The sequence below is a fragment of the Lampetra fluviatilis genome, chromosome 50 (assembly GCF_964198595.1).
Source record: "Lampetra fluviatilis chromosome 50, kcLamFluv1.1, whole genome shotgun sequence".
Taxonomy (NCBI): Eukaryota; Metazoa; Chordata; class Hyperoartia; order Petromyzontiformes; family Petromyzontidae; genus Lampetra; species Lampetra fluviatilis.
Genome location: NC_136324.1, coordinates 9,110,354 through 9,132,146, shown reverse-complemented (window position 1 = coordinate 9,132,146; position 21,793 = coordinate 9,110,354). Strand labels below are relative to the sequence as shown.

At 48.3% G+C, this 21,793-nt stretch overlaps 1 long non-coding RNA gene across 3 annotated transcripts in view; it reads right to left on the bottom strand.

Moving 5' to 3' along the window:
* Positions 1-6,861: 6,861 nt before the first annotated feature.
* LOC144948577 (uncharacterized) overlaps positions 6,862-21,793 on the bottom strand; it is an 83,595-nt gene continuing 68,663 nt past the window's right edge. Inside the window, exons 1-5 of one of the 3 annotated variants that reach the window (XR_013640178.1) lie at positions 20,166-20,221; positions 9,826-9,880; positions 8,814-8,866; positions 8,167-8,205; positions 6,862-7,135 (exon numbers count right to left, since the gene is read on the bottom strand). This is a non-coding gene — a long non-coding RNA (uncharacterized LOC144948577). Of the gene's footprint in view, positions 7,136-8,166; positions 8,206-8,813; positions 8,867-9,825; positions 9,881-9,993; positions 10,062-20,165; positions 20,222-21,793 lie in introns of those variants that run through there. The other 2 variants (XR_013640179.1, XR_013640180.1) reach the window with 2 other exon arrangements.

Below are 21,793 nucleotides of genomic sequence, written 5' to 3'. Positions count from 1 at the left end.
AATAAATAATGAAATGGGCGCGCGGGAGGGGGCGGGGCTGTTGTGGGGCGGGGGCGCGAGTGACGTCACGCGCACGCGCAGCCAATGAGGGATCTCCTCCGTAGGGGAGGGGGTTTACTTGTGGGGGGGGGGGGTTGGGGGCTTTGTCAGGAGGGGATCCACAACCAATGAGAATCGGCGTTGATACTGCACGAGGAATCCGAAGTGCTATAAAGCTCGATTTAAAGCTTTCGTGACTGCAGGGATTCATCTTCTTGGTTCTTTCGATAAAAGCGATTTGTTTACCCTTCCTATACTTTGCACTCCTGTCGTGTTTTTTGTGTTGTTTGTTGTCACGTTGTAACCCCCGGTGCCCCTTTACTAGACATCTATGAAATAAAACATAATAAAATATTTTATTATGTTTCATTTTTATTATTTTATTACTTCCCTTCTACGTGACTTGTTGTTGTCACGTTCTAACCCCCGGTGCCCCTTTACTAGACATCTATGACAAACGAAGAGCTTTATAGCATCTTCTTGGTTCTTTCGGTAAAGTCACGTAGAAGGGAAGTAATAAAATAATAAAAAGAAAACATAATAAAATATTTTATTATGTTTTATTTCATAGATGTCTAGTAAAGGGGCACCGGGGGTTAGAACGTGACAACAACAAACAACACAAAAAAACACGACAGGAGTGCAAAGTATAGGGAGGGTAAATAAATCGCTTTTATAAATAAAAAATATATAAAAATAAACAATTTGTATCTATCTTACCAGGTAGAGCCCACTGAGCTATTAACTTATTTATCAGAAGCGACCCGGCCATCACAAATGATAGCTCGACAAAGTGGCTTATCACGTGGACATTTATAGCAGCAGAATGATCTAAATAATCGAGACGCATGTTTCACTTGGCGGGTGTGGATAATTGGCAGGCGGGACCTCTCACAAGAAACGGTGTTCACTGGGGTGTTGTCAAGGAGGTAGGGGAGGTGCCATCGGGGTATGGAGTTCCACATTGAGGATGTGTGTGTGTGCCACCCAAGCCAGAGGGCATGGGGGGTGGGGGCAATAGCGGTGAGGAGGCCCTGTCGCGTCTGGTGATTCACAACGAGAGGGTTGATGCCAGCTGGGAGCGGGTCCCTGGGGTCACAGCAGAGAGAGAAAGAGAGCTGCACGCGAGCCGGGACAGCTGGCTCAGCGGGTCGAGCGAGCGCGGCTCGCGGTTACAAGGTTGCGAGTTGGGGCGCCGCGGTGGCTAGGAGATGTTATCTCCCTCGCCTGGCATGCAGGAGGTCGTCGGTTCGATCCCGACCCTGACGCCTGTTGTATATGTTCTATCCCCCCCCCTCCCCCGTGGTCGCGTGGATTTTTCTCCAGATTTTTCCAACCATATTTAGAATCAACATCACGCGTTTAGAATATTTGGCTGCTATTAGTTTCCCACGTGATAAGCCACTTCGTTGAGCTATCATTTGTGATGGCCAGGTCGATTCTCAAAAAAAGAGCTACATCGCTCAATCGGCATTACCTCGTAAAATAAAAAAAATAGTTCATTGTTTTGTTTTTAGTTCAAATCATGTTGGGGGGTTGACTCAGCCCATCATCCCTCCTGGGTCCAATAAAACGAGTTCCATTCTGTGTGATTGTTATACACTTTACCCCCTGCCTAGAAATGTGGAATTTCCACCACTCGCTCAGGGCTGTAAACGGGAGATGAGCACTGAGAGTCTGGTCAACAGCACTGAAACTCGGACTGGAGCATAGCTTTTTAGTATTGTTGTTATTGAATAATTGGCTATCGTTAATTATTGTTATTGAATCATTGGCTTTCATGAAGTATAATCATTGCATCATTGGCTATCATTAATAACTGTTATCATTGAATCATTGGCTATCATTAATTACTGTTATCATTGACTCATTGGCTTTCATTAATTATTGTTATCATTGCATCATTGGCTATCATGAATTATTGTTATCATTGAATCATTGGCTATCGTCATCATTATTGCAGTCCCACGCACATGATTGCGAGGACAGGAGCACTGAAGTGCGTATCGGCCAGGTGGAGTAACGTGTGTGTGAGTGTGTGCCGTGCTCGCTAACAGCTCTCGTCCCAACAGTATGTTACAGGCTATACAGGGGATCTTCGTCTTTGTATGGGGATCGGTAGTGTAGCGGTTAGCGCGCTGCGCTACAAACCCGGCCACCCGGGTTCGATTCCCGCTCACGTTTAACACCAGTGACCAATGTCTGAACCGGTCCTGGCCCTCCCCTAGGCCGACTCAGCCTCAAATGAGTTCCTGGTGCGGTTTGTAAAACAACGCCACTGGAAGACAAAGGCAGCTGGGCGTGGTGCTGGCCACCCACCCCTCCTCGTGTGCCGTTCCGCCCTTCATAGGTGCTCGTTAACGGCCCTTGCCCAAAGTCTGTTAAACTCAATAGGGGGGTCTTTGTCTTTGCACCTGAGTAAGGGCGAGGACGAATACACTTGAGAAATCACATAACAGGTTTCTGGGGCGCCAGTGCCACGAGGAGACGTTATCTTATTTACCAATATATATACTGGTATACATTTGGAGTGGTCACGGGGTTTTTGCACGTTCTGGTGGTCACGCTGATTTTTCTCAGGGTCTCATCGGTTTTCGCCCTCCACAATTAGAAACACGCATTTCGGTTATCTGGCTGCGACTATAAACTCCCACGTGCGACGATATAAGCCACTTCGATGAGCTGTGACCGTGTGTGGCCGGGTCGCCTCTGGAAATAAAATAGCTCATAGCTCAGGGAGGGGGGGGGGTCATTACCTATTAAATCAAATGGTTTAGTTTGTAAGTTAACACCCTGCGAGAGATGCAGTGCGTAAACATACATTGCGACGGACGTTTCGGGCAGTGTCCCTTTTTTCATCGCACAAACCCTCACCTATACAGGGTGCTTCAACAATATGTTTTAACACTTCAGAAAATTTGCAACAATATCACGAGAGATGTGCCTCCGGGCTCTGGAGACCACCTGGAGGAGATGCCAGGGTTGCGTTGACAATGGTGGCAAACAAGTGGAAAAGCTATTAACATACATTTATTATCACGTTATAGTATATTATCCGTTCTTTTTCCATTAAAAACGATAGTTCCATATAAGTGTTAAAACATTTTTGAAGCACCCTGTATTTGTTCCTTTTAAGGCCACCACGGTGCCGTTAAGGAACGCGTGCGTGTTGAGCGTCCGTTGCGTGTGCCTGTGCACCACTGCCAATGTGGCCTCACCTAGTAAGGGCGGCAAGGTGGTGGCAGCATATGGGCGTCACAGCAAGAAGGACATGGGTTCGACTCCCGACTCGAGCGCCTTGTTGTGTGGGGTCTGTATGTTCTTCCCTTGTTCTGCAGAGTGAGTGAAACTGGGAGGAGGTGTGTACGTTCTCCCCTTATTTTGTAGAGTGAGGGTGAGAGGGAGAGAGGGTGGAGTCTGTTTATTGTCTTCTCTTGTTCTGTAGAGGTTTGCTCCGGGTTCTCCGGTTTCCTCTCATAGTTACTAATCCCACACACAATGCCACCGGTGTTGACCTAAACACATCCCCATGTCAATGCTGCTAAAGCACCTACAAAGTGCACAATTGCGATGACAAGTCGCAACATGTCTGTATGTTGAACTTCTTTTGCACCGTACGTAGCCAACTATGCTAATCGGAGGCGTGGGGGAAGGACAACACACTACACACACAAAAATCACTATCTATATAAAAGTCTAAAATTGTGTGTGGGTTTGTGGCGGGGTTTTGTGTGTGAGTTTGTGTGTGGTCGTGCGCTTGGCTCTCCAACGGTGAGAAAGCGCGATTTATTTTCCCCATCTGTCAACTTTAAATTACTTTAATTAGCGATTTTGTGCAGTTTGCGATTATTTATTTATTCAATGGCGCGCGATCGACCATACCAAGTCACACGCGTTCGGTGGGGGGGACAGCTTTTACCAAGTCGGTAGGGGTGAGGGGGGCATTTTCACACAAAACGCTGACGTTAATTTTTCTAAATGTTTTTTTCGGTAAAGTCAGTTGTGTGGAGTTACTGCTATAGAGTCCCTACATTAATATGATATAGCGCTTCGATAGTAATTATTGTAGCGTGGGCGGGGGGAGTGGCCCAGCCCAAAGCCTGCCAGGGAGCCACCTCGGCCTGGTGCACAATCAAGGCGAGGCCGCGGGTTCTGCACGGGACTAGGCCTCATCACGGTAACGTTAAGTGCAATTTTATTGCTTCTTTCGCTAAACTCACGTACATAGAAAAATTATATTAAACAATTGGTTTGGAAATATAATCATTTTGTTTGTGTGCAGACAACTTTTTTTTATTGCTTCTGTAGTGGGTAAATCATCGGAGGAGAACGTCTTGTGAGGCAACACGATATTTATTAACACTCTATTTTACAGGGTCCCTAACACAAAGGGGTAGCGGCCCCTTCACCCGATACCTGGGGAGGTATGGTCTCCGAACTACACGGGCCTAACACTGGGACCCCGTTAATTCCCCGTCTTCCGGCTGGGGGCCGTAGGGGAGGCTATGCGGATCCGACCGTGCCAGGATCTTCGGGTCCTGACCATTGGCCTCACTCAGCTCTGGGCCTTAGAAGGACGACTGAGCTTGGGGTCCAGGGTCCTATCCTCCAGGGACCTATCTTCCCTTGACCACTGGCCTCACTGAGCTCCGGCCTTTAGAAGGATGATGGAGTTGGGGGCCAGGGTCCTAACTTCAACCCAGGTCTTCAGTCTTCGGCTTGGAGGTGACTGAGCCGGACCCTTGGGAGGTCTGGCTTATAAACTGGTTCGTGGCTTGCTCCGCCCTAGCCACGCCTCCCTTCCAGAACTTTCTGGAAGGTGACATCATCCCCCAGGCCCCCCTCCCGGGGTCCGGAGATTGTGTCCCAAGATCCGCTTCCCAGGGATTGTCATTGGCCCCTTGGGCCATAGTCATTAGCCTTGGCGTGATAGCGCTTCCGCCCCCTGTTGACGAGAACGGGGAGCTACCCGCTAACAGGATGGGGAGTGCCGATTAATGCATCTACACTTCTTTCACTAACCTCACGTAGATAGAAACCTATTATTTAATTAATCACCTTGTAAATAAGAAATAACTTTTTTTTGCGTGCAGACAAATATTATTTCGTTTTCTTGCTTCTTTCGCTAAACGCACGTACATAAAACCTATCATGGACTGGTACCGGTCCGTGGCCTGTTAGGAATCGGGCCGCACAGCAGGAGGAGAGCGGTGAGTCCGCGCGTGGCCCACTCCCCATTATTTTATTTACCACTTCCGTCCGCGCCTCTTTCCCGCACTGCACACTTGTCTCAGTCACAGTGTTGGTAAGCCCACAAGCTAACCCCGGCCACAATGAGTAAAAAACAAACGTCGCTGGAGACCCTCTTTGAAAAGGGGGAAAGGCCCAATGATGAACCACCCTCCCCCACCGGTCCATGAAATAATTGTCTTCCACAAAACCGGTCCCTGGTGCCAAAAAGGTTGGGGACCGCTTATTTACATAACCTTGTAAATATGAACATAATCTTGTTTGTGTGCACAAACATATTATTTCATTTTCTTCTTTCGCTAAACTTACGTACATTAAAACCAATTTTTTTAATAATCACCTTGCATTTATACGAATAATTATGTTTGTGTACAAACAACTCATTTTCCACAATTGACTTGCTTTTTTATGTGTGTGCCTATGTCCTTCTGTCCGTGCGAGTCCATCTGCGTGTCAGCGACGGTCGCTTTGTGTTTGTGCGCGAGTCGATGCGTCTCTGTGTGCGTCGATGTTTGTGTGTGTCGATGTGTATGTGCAAGTCCAAGTGTGCGAACGTCCATGTGTGTGAGATCTGGACACATTCCCATTAGTAAGCTCCTCCGGCAGGCAAGGCTGCGTTGGCTGGGTCATGTAGCTCGCATGCCCAAACAGCTTTTGTTCGGCCGGATAGAGGGGGATAAACGGGCGCGACACGGGCTACAGAAGAGATGGAGTGACGTGGTACAGGAGGATGTGGAGCTGAGTGGACTTGCCGATGACTGGTACCAGAGGTGTCAAGATCGGCCTCTGGAGGCTCGTGAAGGACGCTAATGGGCAGTTGGAGGCAGTTGCCCTCCAACAACAACGGAGGGCGGAGGAGCGACGCTCACAACAACGAGCGGAGCGTCGGGTGGCTAAAGCGCAGCGAGTTGGCACAGTAGGGGTCACAGATGGTGCATCAGCCAGTCATCTCAGTCAGTCGACCCGTAGCACCTGACTCTGCCCCGTGACCTCCTGCCAGCAGGCGTTCGACATTTGTGGTCTCAAGGTGCACATAACCTGGCACAAGCGTCGTGGTGATGTCACCACCACTTAAGTGGCAAATGGCGGTTGTTGTGTGTGTGTGTGTTTTAGTCGATGTGTGTGTAAGTCCATGTGTGTTTAGGTCGATGTGTGTGGTTGTCTATGTATATGTGTGTGCGCGAGTCGCTGTATGCGTGTACGTCGATATGTGTGTGTAACTCCATGTGTGTGTAGCTAAAGTCGATGTCTGTGTGTGTGAGTCCATGTGTGTGTGTGTGTGTGTAAGTTGCTGTGTTTGTGTGTGTGTGTGTGTAAGTAGTTGTGTGCGTCTGCCTTTTCGACCCGGGCAACGCTGGGTACTTCCCGCTAGTTCTAAATAAACTAGTCTTCAATCTAGATGATTTAAAAGTGTCATAGCTCCAGTGGCTTTTATAATATCAGAAGGAAGAACGGTTCCGGTCATCTCCCCCGACCCTTCTGAAAGCGAGCCTTGAGACTCGGCAATGCTTTCCTCCGGGGTAAACAATCGCCATCACAACAACAAAAACGTGACGCAGACACAGCCAGGTATCAATAACTGACATTTATTCCATTGACATCACCCAGGGTCACCACGTCACACAAGGGGGGGCGGAGTGAGCAGGGGGGGGGGCGGGGGTGGTGGGCCGGGTGCCCACTACGCAGAGCGGCCACGTGGTAGGGCTCTCGTGGCCGGTCCCTCTCGCTGGGGGTTCTAGTGCTTGGACTTATCCTTGCACTTCTTGTCCTTGTGGTCCTTGTCCTTGTGGTCCTTGTCCTTGTGGTCCTTGTGGTCTTTGTGTTCTTTGTGCTCCTTGTGTCCCTTCTGCGAGCACACGCGACGCAGACAGACGCCGCTCGGTTACGTTCGTAGTCGGGGTTACCCCGCGTTCACCCATCCGAGCAATAGCCAGGCTCAATATCCGCTTCGCATCTTCGATATGACGAGACGACGTGACTTTGGGGCAGAGTTGCTGCATAGTTCGTGATATATTTTAGTGACATCGGGGTTCAACTTTGACGGCGTCGCGAGCCTGAAGTTCGTGCGTTCCACTGGGAACAGAAATTCAAGCGCCCATTGCTGCCGCTGTCCGCTATTGTATGTGTATATGTAAGTTGAACCTCTTTCGCACTGTACGTAGCCAACCGTGCTAATCGGAGGTGTATGGGTTATTGGTTGAGAACTGCCATCTTTCGTTTGAGTCACTGACGCCTCTATATTACACTACCCACAGGATGGATAGATCATCCTCATCATCAGCAGCATGAACCGTTGGGCGGCGGAATGGCAGAGCAATGGTAATACCCGTGCCTTACAGCCGAGAAAAGCATGGGTTCGATTCCCGACTCGGGTGCCAGTCTCTGCGGAGTTGGTCTGTTCTCCCCTTGTTCTGCATGGCTTCCTTGGTTTTACTTCCCATGGATAAATAAACACAATTGGCGCTGGCGAAACATCCCAATGCTGAAAAAATATAATAGCCTGCAAATTACTCGATTGGGATCACACACAGCGGCAGCATCCCCCCCACCCCCCTCCACGGCTAAAACTTAGCAGGACCCTCCTGAAAAAGTCTTGAGACTCGGTGAGACTTTCCTGGGTAAATGAGCGGAATTATAACCAAGCAGCATTATTCATGAGAGATGTATGTATGTATGCACGTTGAACTAATTCCGCACCATACGTAGTCAACCGTGCTAACCGTCATCATAAGCTCAGCATTGATCGCAATCAACCGTCGCCTACAGCTACAAGGGTAACATCATCATCTGTAGGGGGGGGTCGAGAAAAATCGGCACCACTTTGTGCTGAAAGCTAGGGTGGCAGCAACGAACGAGGAGATGCCGATCGGTAGTTACCTTGCCATCGTCGCTGTCAGATGACGACGAGCTGGAGCTCTGTAATAAACGGACAGACACACACAGACGGGCCCGTGTCACCCCAACATCGCTCACACTGCCTCATCTGAACATCACACCGCCCCACTTAACGTCCACTTGTGCTGCAAGCAATGTATTATTCAACATTGATTTACGTTTGTGCGATATTATTTTTCATTTCTCATCATCATCATGCGAGGAAGTTTGATTTTGCACCGATTTCTATTTGCTCAATTTTTTGTTTTGACTTTTTGTAATTTTGTTGGCATTCTGGCCGCCTGTTGCGAGTGAGACTCTATCCTGGACTCTCGAATCCTCACGTGGCGACGCAAAGCCAACTCGACTTCACCCCCTCCCTCGGTATCTCACTCAACCAATCACCTACTCGCTCACAAACTCGCACACACCCACTCACTCACCAACCCACCCACTCTCATTAGTGGGACTATCCTGGTCTCTTGAATTCTCAGCCTGGTGAAACAAAATCAACTTTAAAACCTGAATAAGAACATCCTCCCCCTCTCACCCAGCTCATGTAATTATCACTCGTGTCACTATCGAGAAGGCTCTCGCTGCTGTTGTTGTGGGGTTCCCTCGTGCGTGCTCGTGGCTGTGTGGCGCCTCACCCCTTCCTTCTTCTTGCCCTTGCAATGCTTGTCCTTGTCCTTCTCTCCGCACTCTGCAACAGACAACACACACCGCACGCTGCAGCCCACCGCACTTCCTGCCCTTCCCGCCCCGTGCTTCCTGCACTTCCTGCCCCGTGTTTCTCGCACAAGTACGTGTGGTCAATGCAGACCTTATTCCTTGCAAACAGTATCTATTTGGAATTTGAACATCGTAATACCTATTTTATTGCCAGAAGAGGATAAAACCTATTCTTTTTTTACACACCACGAGATATGTTTTCAAGCACAGTATTGGGGCCTCCACCTGACCGACTGCCGCAGCCCCCCGCTCAGAACTGATGATGTAAATTACTATGCCACTGCTTATTTGCAATCGGTCATTTGCCACAACTGGGGGACTCGGGCATTGTGGCAACGCTCACGGACCGTCGTGGCGGAGGGGCAACACCGGATCGGAGGCGTTGCCTCCTCCACGTGAGTCTGCGCGATTCCACGTCACAATAACCACGAGGACTTCGCTCTACACTAGCAGTGGGGAGTAACGTGATAATGTGAGGTGATTTTATAAATGTTTGAAAGTCTGTCATGTACACGAGAGTCATTGGTGAATGATCGTCTATGTGAATCTGCCAATAATAAATAACTGCGATAACATTTGAACCCAGATGGTCATCTAGACCGATGTAAAACGACCTTTATAAACTCGTTGATCGTAAACAATGTGGTTTCCAAGAGTAATCAGTTACCAGCTAGTTTAGGGAGACCTCACAAAATGGACATTTGGTTAAAATATTGATGTTCATTATTCATACATTTATTTCTCTCTCTCACGTTGAGTCGGGAAAGAGGGGGGTTACTACTCGATTGAAACAAAATTCAATGAGGGAGAGTACAGCGGTCAAACACGGTTGAGAACCACTACCGCATCCTGCCAGTCAGCCAAGGCCCTTCTGCTATGCCCCGCGATGACGGACCGTGGCCAGGCCACCGAGGGGGTGGGGGTACGTACTCGAATGCTTGTCCATGGCTGAAGGTCTGCTCGGGGTTTCTTTTTGTCAGGCAATCTGCGGGAGAAATCACAGCGGAGCCGCTCGCGTTAGTGAGCATCGATTACTGCACGGGTGAGGGGGAAGGGTGGAGGGGTTTGTGAGTATCTGGTGCAGAGTGTAATCATCACCACTGGGGAGACAAAGGTGGCCGGCCGTGGTGTCGGCCACCCCTTCGTGTGCCGTGCCTAGCTTCATTCGGTGCTGTTACTCGCTGACAGCACTTGGCCCAGCAGTCTGTTAAGGCTATACGGGGGAGGGGATCTTTGTCTTTAAGCTTTGGTGTGGCCGTGATTGTGGTGTGGCCGCTGAGGGCATTGATGACGCATTAGGCACATTCCGAACTCTGCTCCCATTGCAATCTCTGCCGAGGCTTCGCCACCACGGACGCTTGTTGAGCGATGCAACGTGGGAATGTGCCCCATGGCCTTATCGCCTCCTTAGCGCTACGTAAGCCTCCATCCACCACCGCCACCACCGTCAACACACCCCCCCCCCCAAGTTAACGGCAACACAAACATAACGACGGCGTTCATGATTAATAAGTAACTTTGTAGCTCTGCTTTGTGTTTAGTTTGGTGTGTCCCCCCGCACCTCCAATTAGCACGGTTGGCTACGTACGGTGCGAAAGAAGTTCAACACATAGAACACGACAGTATTTCTTTTCTACACATCCCATCAGCCACACAGCCCTCCTTCTGGGAGGCGCAGCATTTGTGCGTCATTGCTTCAACTCTGGAGCGGTTTCGACAATTCAGTGTCTCATCGGCAGAGTCGGGCTCGCTCGAGTTGAAGCCAATGCTTGGCGAAGTGTTTCGATTTCATGCGTTTGTTGTATTTGTTACACGGATCATCCCGTTCAGTCGGTTCCCCCCGGGCTATTAAACACGGGAGATCCGTGATGCTGCGCGAACACAGCAGCAACAACATCTTGGGACCTTTTTTGCCAGGAGCAACGTATGAAAAATAAGAATAGGTTTTATCCTTTTCTGACAATAAAACATGAGGTGGTAATCAACGATTTTTTGGGTTTAGATCGCGTTATTTATAAATGTGTCGTAACCCTCCACCACCCGACACGGCCAATCAGTAAAAAAGTGTCACGTTGACAAAAGACAAATAGTTCACTGCTTTAGCCCACCGTGTGTTGAAGCGTGAAACCACAACATTTACAATTTGAGTACGACGTTTCGCTGGTAATTGCATCCAGCATCATCGGGCAATTCGCCAGAATGGTGAGGCTCTGCTGTGTCTCCCGTTCTTACCGAAAGTAAATATTAGCTCGAACGAGGCAAAAGCCTTAAGAGAGCTTCGTCTAAATAAAGATATTCAAATCCTAGCAGCTGATAAGGGCCGCACTACTGTAGTGATGTCACGAGCCGATTATGATAATAAAATTAAAGATTTATTAGAGGAAAGTACCTACATTAAAATTAAACGAGATCCAACTAATACTCTGGAACGTAAGACTACTGCAATCATTGCAAATTCATTAATCCCAAAAAATGAGCAATTCCTAATTAAGCCAAGGGCTTCAAAACCACCTAGACTGTATGGGCTACCAAAGATCCATAAAATCGGCATCCCTTTACGACCCATAGTCACTACAATTGGCTCTGCCACATATAAATTAGCAAAATATGTAACTAAACAAATACAGCCCTACATCGGTAGGACATCATCATTCATAAGAAATTCAGAACATCTTGTGAATATGATCAAAGATATTAAACTTAACCCTAATGATATTTTGGTGAGTTTTGATGTGATTTCGCTATTCACTAAGGTTCCAGTGAGCGAGTCGCTTAAATTACTTGATACACTGGTAAAGAATACAGATTTACCAAAAGATATTCCGAAACTCGCTGACCATTGTTTAAATAACACTTACTTCTTATGGAGAGGCGAATTCTTTAAACAAAGGGAGGGAGCAGCAATGGGCTCTCCTTTATCTCCTGCTATAGCAAATTTGTACATGGAAAACTTTGAAACCAGAGCACTTGCCTCGAGCACATTAAAACCATCCTTTTGGTTTAGATATGTGGATGACACTTTGGTTGTCTGGCCACATGGTAAAGATACACTTAACGATTTTCTAAATCATCTCAGTGCACAAAACCCGGCCATTCAGTTCACCATGGAAATGGAGGTGAATAACACACTCCCGTTCCTGGATATTTTACTTGGGCATGGCCTAAATGGTAAAATAACACACAGCGTTTACAGAAAGCAAACGCACACTGATGCCTATCTGAATGCAGATTCACATCATCACCCAGCTCAGAAATCCTCTCTTATTAAGACGCTCATACATCGGGCTAAAACAGTGTCAGATGATGAAAGTCTAGTGAGAGAGATTAAACATGTTAAAGAAGCACTAAGACAGAATGGCTACAATAATGCTCAAATTAACAGAGCACTAAATGCCAAATCACGATCGCAAAGCAACACTGCTGAAAGCGATCAGATTATTAAAACAATAAAAATACCATTTATCTCAGGAGTAACTGACAAATTAGCCCGTGTTTTGCAAAAGCAAAACATTACAGTAAGATTTGGTACAGTACACAAAATTCAACAACTAGTAACGTGCACTAAAGACGAACTACCTAAATTATCAACAGAAGGTGTATATCGGATTAATTGTGTATGTGGCAGATGCTATATTGGACAGACAGGGCGTAACGTTAGTGTAAGACTAAAAGAACACCAGATAAATATTAAACTATCGCAAACACAACTGTCGGCAGTGGCTGAACATGCTTGCCAACAGGGACACTCAATTGATTTTGACAACGTTGAAGTGTTGTGTAAAACTAGTTACTACTGGCAAAGACTAATTAGAGAATCCATTGAGATTGAGAGGAACAGAAATAACTTTAATCGCTCGGACAGCTACATGCTTAGTGCGGCCTGGAAGCGTATTATTAAATAAGATGCATTACAATTCCTTATAAGGGAAACAAGCACTAACTGATTATTAATGTAGCATAATCACAATAGAACACATTCCAAATGATTACTAATCTACAACTCGCATCGTAACAACAGCCGTATTACTAATCAAGTATATAATTACAATAACCCCCCCTCAAATCTTTGCACCTGATGAGTTAATGAGTTAATGATGACGTCACCCTGCTGCTGCTCTATATAAGAACGGGAGACACAGCAGAGCCTCACCATTCTGGCGAATTGCCCGATGATGCTGGATGCAATTACCAGCGAAACGTCGTACTCAAATTGTAAATGTTGTGGTTTCACGCTTCAACACACCGGTGGGCTAAAGCAGTGAACTATTTGTCTTTTGTCAACGTGACACTTTTTTACTGATTGGCCGTGTCGGGTGGTGGAGGGTTACGACACATTTATAAATAACGCGATCTAAACCCAAAAAATCGTTGATTATGAACAATATTGGTCGCGAAAGCCTACGTGTTAAAATGAAGTGGTAAGATGCTCAAACAACAAATAGAAACCTTTCTGCAAGGAATCGAGTCTGCATTAACCACACGTACATGCAAAAAACATGTTCTGACAATATATATTCATGGTCTTTTAAACCGATTGGCCTACACCAGAGACCGCTTTTGTATGGGATAGTCTCACCAGTGTCATATCCAACCAAAAATGTTTGTTTTGGAAAGACAACAAACTAAACACACACAAAAACTGCTTTGTTTGCATTGTCCCTGTACTGTTCGCCTATTTGCGTTCTTTCCTCTATTGCACAGGTGAGACGACGCCATGAAGAAGGCTGTATAGCTCTGGTGCAGGCCAATCAGTTTCAAGGACTATGCATCCATTATGCAAGCCTATTTGCTGGAATGATTTACCGCAAGTGTGGGTAGTTAATGCGTTCTAGTTGGCACATTAGGGTCACAGGTGGTGCATCTGCCACTCATCTCAGTAAGTCCACCCATGGCACCTGGGTCTGTCCCGTGACCTCCTGCCGGCGGGCGTTCGACACTTCACGTGGCCTTAAAGTGCACCAATCCTGGCACAAGCGCCGTGGCGACGGCACCGCCACTTAGTGGCGAATGGCGGTTGTTGTTGTGATTAATGCATCCTTGATGTCTTGTAATAGGCGTCTATTTGGTGTTTCAACATCTTAACACCTCCTGCAATGTTGCCAGAAAGGATATAAAAAGCCTTCTTAATGTTGGTAACAAAGGTCCATAGGAGTGGGAGCTTTAGTCAAAATGTGACCGCTACATTGGCCACGCATTGTTCCCCTCTGTGCAAAGGCGACAATCGCTGTCGGGTGGCGGAGGAGTTGATGACAGCAATTTTTTGGCTCGTGCCTACCACGTGGCCCAACCCACGCAGCAAATACGGATGAGGCCAGCCGATGCGTGCCTTAGAGCGTTGTGGTCCGCTAATGCTTTCTGGAGGCTTGGAAATGGACCATGGTTGCTGTGCACCACGTGTTTCGCCTGTGCTCCAGCACTGTGGAGTCGGCAGCGATGGTTGGTGGGTCACACGCTCTCAGAGACACACACACGGACGTTGGGAACCTCCCTCCCAAGGGGGTCGAGGAGCCATTCCCTGGCTTGGCCAGGAGACGGCGGCACAGTCATCAGTTCCCGCCTGTGTGGGATCGAGTGTTGCCATCTCAAACCACCAACAACAAAAAAAGCAACCAGGCTAATATGTAGAGGACTGCAGAGCTCGTGCAATTTATTGGTAGAGCCACTGAGGGTCAACGACGGTGATGATCATACGAACCGGTCCTGGGCCTCCCCCGAGTCAACTCAGCCGCGAATGAGTAGCTGGTGCGGTGTGTAAACATCGCTATGAGGGAAGCAAAGGCGACCAGGCACGATGCTAGCCAGCCACCTCCTCGCGGGCCCTTCCGGCCTTCATAGTTGCTACTCCCTCACATCACTCGCCCCAACAGTCTGTTAAGGCAATACGGTGGGAGGGGGGTATCTTTGTCTTTGGTGGTAGCGGTGGTGTTTGTGGCGTAGAATGGGATTTTTCTGAATTCTTCACATTCCTGCTTGGGCGCTGGTATTTTAAGCATTTCAAGTGACTTGGAAATGGGTGCGGTGTTTTTATTATCACCCGTATTTTTGTGAAGCACGGTGCTCCGCTTGGTTACCCAGGAGAGCCTCAGAGTTTCAAGACTCCTCTTGAGGAGCCTCCCCTGCCAAGTCATTGATAGTTCCATTTCAATGTGCTATTTTATTGAGGGACGACTTGGTGTGGTCTGGGACAGTTTTATTTTTTGGTCCCTTGCCCCAGCTTGCATTTCGTGTTGAAATATCGGCATGACATGTTTGTAAAACTTCTATCACACCGTACGTAGCCAGCCATGCTAATCGGAAGTGCGGAGGAAGGACACTAAACTAAACACAATGATGCACTTTTGCAATTTGTACTTGTGTAGTGTAGTGAGTTCTGGAGACGTCGGAGACTGATCTTGGAGGCAACACTTTTAATCCCAATACACGGCAATACAGCCATGGCTTACTCAGGGCATCGGCGCTTCTATACCCACTGCCTGGGGAGGTATTGCCTCTGGCTAACGTGCCCTAACACGGGACCACTACTCTGGGTCCTCCGGCTATGGGTGCCTAGGGGAGGCTACTCTAACCCGACCTAGCCAGGGTGCGGGTCTCGACCACTGGCCCACTCGGACCCGGCCCTCACAAGGACGTCGGGCCGGGGGTTCCCAGGGTCTCACCACTGAGCCACACAGAGTCCCGGCCCTTACAAGGGCAGCGAGGCTAGGGGTCCCAGGGTCCTATCTAGCTGATCTTCTTGCTTCCGTCTTGGACTAGCCCCGGACCCTTCCAGAGGTCCGGCTTTTATACCCAGCACCGGTGCGTCAGCCCCGGCTCCACCTACCTTCTAGAGAGTTCCAGAGGGGGCTGCGGGGGATCCTAGGACACCCCACAGCCCCCTCCTGCTCCGGGGCTAGGGATAGTGACTGCCCCTGCTGGACTGTGTCTGCCCCTACAGGTAAGTGTACACAGTCCGTTTATGTTGCGGTACATAGCCCATTCACGCCGCTACACTTGTATACTTTATTTGTTTTTAGTTACTTGCTTACCCTTCCTGTGCTTTGTACTCGTATCGTGTTTTTGTATTGTTTGTTGTGTAACTTTCTGACCCCGTTCCTCTACTGGAAATCCCCGAACGAAGAGCGTCAAGGCTCATCGGATTCTTCCAGTCTAAATAAAGTTTCTTATTGGGAATCGAACCCAGGCTCGTCATTGCTTTGGAGGCACGAGTTTTCACCAACTGGCCTGCCGCCACCCTGTCGCCCAACTGAAATCGAGTGATTCGAAAAGTAATATTTTAAAATACTTTTTTTTAAACACGCTTTAATGAAATGTACCATACTGGTAATGGCAGAACTCTACTACTCCAGGAAGTGGCCCCGAGGCTTGCCATAACGTAAGGGACCGTGGTGATTTACAGCCAACGTCAGTTGAGTGTGGACAATTAGACCCAAGCCGAAACATAACATATAAAAAAGATGGTTTAAATGTTTTTATTTTTAATGATAGAATTTCGTATTGTCATGAGTATGACATAAGTATACCAAGTTTGCAGTCGATATCACATTGGGAAGTGGGTTAAAATTGAGTTACCAGATTTGAGGATACGACAACAACAGACAGAGTGAGTTAATAGAGAGCGTGTAAGAAGATTGTTTAAAAATATATATTTAACTTTTTATGATAGAATATAGTATTCTCATCAGTAAGACGCAAGTATACGGAGTTTGCAGTCGATAGCACATTGGGAAGTGGGTTAAAATTGAGTTACCAGATTTGAGGATACGACAACAACAACAGACAGAGTGAGTTAATAGAAAGCGTGTAAAAAGATTGTAAAGAAATATATATTTTATTTTTTTTATGTTTGAATATAGTATTGTCATCAGTAAGACGCAATTATACGAAGTTTGCAGTCGATAGCACATTGGGAAGTGGGTTAAAATTGAGTTACCAGATTTGAGGATACGACAACAACAACAGACAGAGTGAGTTAATAGAAAGCGTGTAAAAAGATTGTTTAAAATGTTTTATTTTATTTTTTATGATAGAATATAGTATTGTCATCAGTAAGACGTAAGTATACAAAGTTTGCAGTCAATACCACATTGGGAAGTGGGTTAAAATTGAGTTACAAGATTTGAGGATACAACAACAGACAGAGCGAGTTAAATAAAAGCGTGTAATAAATAAAATATTTAAAAATGCTTTTTTTTTAAACACGCTTTAATGAAATGTACTGTCCGAGCTGCCCCTCCCCCTGCCCCCTTCCCCCATCGCCCCTCCCCTCCTTCCACATCCCCCGCCCCTGGGCGTGGCTCCCCGAGGCTTGCCGTGACGTAAGGGACCGTGATGATTTACAGGCAACGTCGGTTGAGCGTGGACAATTAAAGCCGTTAAAATTATTGTTTAAAAAAATATTTTTTTTCAATGACATTGTCATCAGTATGACATAGCTATACGAAGTTTGCAGTCGATACGACATTGGGAATACGGTTGAAATTGAGTTACAATATTTTTTGATACGACGACACATACAGTAAGTTAAATAAAAGCGTGTAAAAAGTTAAAAAAAATATGTTTTGGATTTTTAATGATATAATATCGTGTTGTCATCAGTATGAGATACCTATACCAAGTTTGCAGTCGATAGCATATTGGGAAGTGTGTAAAAATTGAGTTACAAGATTTATGTTTGAGGATACAAACAGACGAAGTGAGTTAAATAAAAGCGTGTAAAAAACGAATACCACCGCTACGAATTAAGTTGTTCAACGTGCATCTCTGCTCAGAGCCAGTCGTGGAAATTCCACATTCCCAGGAAGGGCTCAGTCTGATCCCATAGGGCAACACACGCGAACGCACGCAGAGATACAACAACAACAGCCGCCACTAAGTGGCGGTGATGTGCACCTCGGCGCTTGTGCCAGGCTACGTGCATGTTGAAGTGTCGAAGGCTCGCTGCCAGGAGGTCGCGGGGCAGACCGACTGAAGTGGCTGTCAGATGCATCAAAGATACAAAGACGCCCCCGTATTGCATTAAGAAACTGCTGGGCAAGTGCTGTTAGCGAGTAGCACCTATGACGGCCGGCACAGCACACGAGGGGGTAGGTAACGAGCACAACGCCCGGCCGTCTTTGTCTCTCCAGCGGCGATGTTTACACCGCACCAGATACAGTCCTCATTTGAGGGTGAGTCGCCCTAGGGAAGTCCCAGTACCGCCACACCCACTCGTACACGCATGTACACTGCATTGCATGCATGCATACATAGGCACATACAGTGTATCTGTACATACATAATACATTGCACGGGTCAGGCTTCGGGTACCAATCGTGACTTGGCACTTTATGCTGCGACACGAGCTGCGTGCGCACGTGGTGAGCTGTGGCGCAGTGATTAGCGCAGTGCTCCGAACCCGGCTACCCCCCCCCCCCATTTCGATCATTTCGATTCTCGCTCACCACCGATATCAGAGGCGAACATTTGAACCGGTCCTGGGTCTACCCGCCCCCCCCCCCCCCAAGGTCAACTCAGCCCTAAGTGAGCACCTGTATAAAACATCAGCACTGGGGAGACAAAGGCGGCCGGGTGTGGAGCTGGCCATCCACCCCCTCGTGTGCATTGCCGACCTTCATAGGTGTTCCTCGCTAATAGCACTTGCCCCGACAGTCTGTTGAAGGCTATACGGGTGATCTTTGTCTGGATGTATATGTTGAGAGCCTGTGTGGTCTGTGTGTATGTGACGATTATCTGAACCGGTCCATGGACCTCCCTTAGATCGACTCAGCCTAAAATGAGTACCTAGTGTGGTGCTTAAAAACAGTGCCACTGGGGAGACAAAGGCGGCCGGGCGTGGTGCTGGCCACCCACCCCCTCGTGTGCCGTGCCAGCCTTCATAGGTGCTACTCGCTAACAGCACTTGCCCCATCAGCCTGCGGAGGCTCTAAGGGGGGGGATCTTTGTCTTTGATATTGCCACAACACCCGGGTCTGACTCGTGACTTCCTACCAGCAGCGAGCATGCCATGCCTCACGCGATAGGCGTCAAAGTGCACCGAGCATGGCACACATCGCTCTGGTGACAACGTCACCACCGCCACTACAAATAGCAGATGGCGGCTGTTCTTTGATCTTACGGAGAGCGGTGGTGCAGTGGTGGGCGCGCTGGCAATTGCGATATGAACCGGTTTTGAGTCACTCCCATAGGTCGACTCAGCCTTAACAACAATAATAATGATGATGATGCTAATAATTTGCAAGGAATGCGTCGCTATGATCCCAACCGGGTCATTGCGGTGTCATTTATATATTTTTTACGGCAAATTTTTAATAGTGACCGGCCCCACAAATGGCCGAGACATTTAGAATGACGTCACAGGATCTTTAACGTCCACCGAGCCGACGGCGCGTACGGTTAATGCCACCCCCACATTATTTACCCACAGTAGTAACCTGGAGTATTAATACCGCCCGCAGTATCATCTATAATTTATACTCATTGTATTACCTATCGTTGCTATCCATTGTATTATCTATGGTGCCTACCCATGCATTGCATTGTCTATAATTCATACCCATTGTAATATCTATATCTCCCCATTGTATTATATTTGCCCATCCATTGCATTGACTGTAGTGCCTACCCATTGCGTTAAATATAATGCGTACCCATTGTATGAAAGTTCAACATACATTTAATTATATACGCCTACCCATTGCATTATATACGCCTACCCATTGTGTTATCCGTTGTCCTAACAAAACTCCGCTATTTCCACCAGGCAAAATATCTCGTTTACAACGTGTAATGTTACCCGCTTATTTTTGTCTTCTCGGTTTTATATATAATACAGATATCAGAATCAACATAAATTAAATATTTAATGAAATAAACACACCGCTGACTACTACCGAAGATCACGGAACAGTTGTGGAACCGCACGATCTACCGCTACCCGGGTCGCCGTGCAGTGGAGAGCCGAACCGGGCCTGCACGGTACGGGTCGCTCTCGCATTAGCAGCGTGGGAACGCAGCTTCTATAGCAGCAGCGACATTGCTCTGCGCGCTGTGGAGTCTTTGAGCTTCGCTAGCGCAATTCCAACTTTTTAAAAAATAATGTTATGCTTCCCCCCACCCCCACCGTAACAAAGAACCTACCTCGTGATATGTAAAACCCGCTATATCCGTCCACGTTATTTCTAGCACGCATTGCACGAGACAGACGGCAGTGACTGCGCGCGTTCAAAAGGCACTACAAACCCAGCGTGGACCCCGCACCCCACGGCACTCACCTGGTAACGCGTGGTCGCCGAGTCTGCCAGAGGTCGCGCTCCGGGGAGATTTATAGAGTGCGGTGGCGAAGGGGCGGAGGTGGTGGGGTTGGAGGGAGGGGGCCGGGGATGGTCAGGCGGGTGGGGTGGGGGTAATGACGGCCCGACAGGTGGAAACACTCAGGTGTGCGTGGGCGTCAAGGCGTGTCACCTGATTCATTCACCTGGCTGAACTGGATTTCTCTGGTTTGTGTTGTTGAAGCTGCGCGAGGTCGGGTAACCTGGGTTCACGACACGAGAGCGGGTCACTCAGAATAGTCTCGAACTACACCCGCCCCATCCCCCAGTCCCCCCCCCTAGAGTAGTCTAGAACTATACCTGCCCGTTCCCCACCCCCCCCCGCCCCCAGAGTAGTCTCGAACTACACCCCCCCCCCCACAAAGTGGCGGTGACGGTCACAACAGCTCTTGTGCCAGGCTAGGTGCACATTGAGGCCAAGTGAAGTGTCGAAGGCTCACTTCTGGCAGGAGGTCACGAGACAGACCCAGGTGCCATGAGTTGACTGAATGAGGTGACTGGCAGATGGACCACCTGTGCCCCCTACTGTGCCAACTTGCTGTGTTTTAGTCGCCCGGCGCTCCGCTCGTTGTTGTGAACGTCACTCCTCTGTGCTCCGTTGTTGTTGGAGGGCGACTGCCTCCCAACTGCCCAGTAACGATTGGCCTCTACTGGGCCTTCAACTGCCCAGTAGAGGCTGATCTTGACACCGCTGGTACCAGTCATTGGCAAGTCCACTCAGCTGCATATCCTCTCGTACCACATAATGTTATCTCTTCTCTAGCTCGTGCAACGCCCATTTAGCCCCATCTATCGAGCCGAACAAAAGCTGTTTGGGCATGCGGTGGCTGGGCATGTGGGCTACATTACCCAGCCAATGCAGCCTTGCCTGCCGAAGGAGCTCACCAATGGGACTGTGTCCAAATCTTTCAAGGATTTGTGAGCTCACAATTCAACCTGGATAAACTCAGGATGAAGCGTAGACAGGCCAGACTGAATGTTTCTAACTGGTGAAGATGTTCCATTAGGGGGGTTTATGTTTAGCAAGCATAGGGAAGGGAGGGCATGACTGTGGCAGAGAAGGTGCATAGTTTTGGAGGGACTGATAGTAAGGCCCCACCTCTTAGGTGGCACGCTCCAGGTCAACATAACGTGATTGACCAATTGGGAGCCATCCCAGGACTGCACCCAGGCATCGATCAGCCTCCCATTGTATCTATACCACATGGATTTGACTCCCAGCCATGTAGCTTTACTCGGCCCTGCCCACCATCATGAAGGTCCTTAATGATTGTGAGCAGAGAGTCAGGGACTCTGAAAGCACGAAGAACAACCCAGAGCCCATGCTTATACTGGTAGGAACCTCCTGGTTACACCAGCCCACAGGGGATTATTGTGTCCGTCCGTCGTGCATCCAAAAATGGGAGGGGTGGGGCTGGGTGGGGAGGGGCTGGGTGGGGAGGATGGGGAGGGGCTGGGTGGGGAGGGTGGGGTGGGGCTGGGTGGGGGGGTGTGGCTGGGTGGGGAGGGGCTGGTCACCCCGTGGTGCTCTTATAAAACTCAACGTTTAACCTACTCACGCCGGCTTGTGC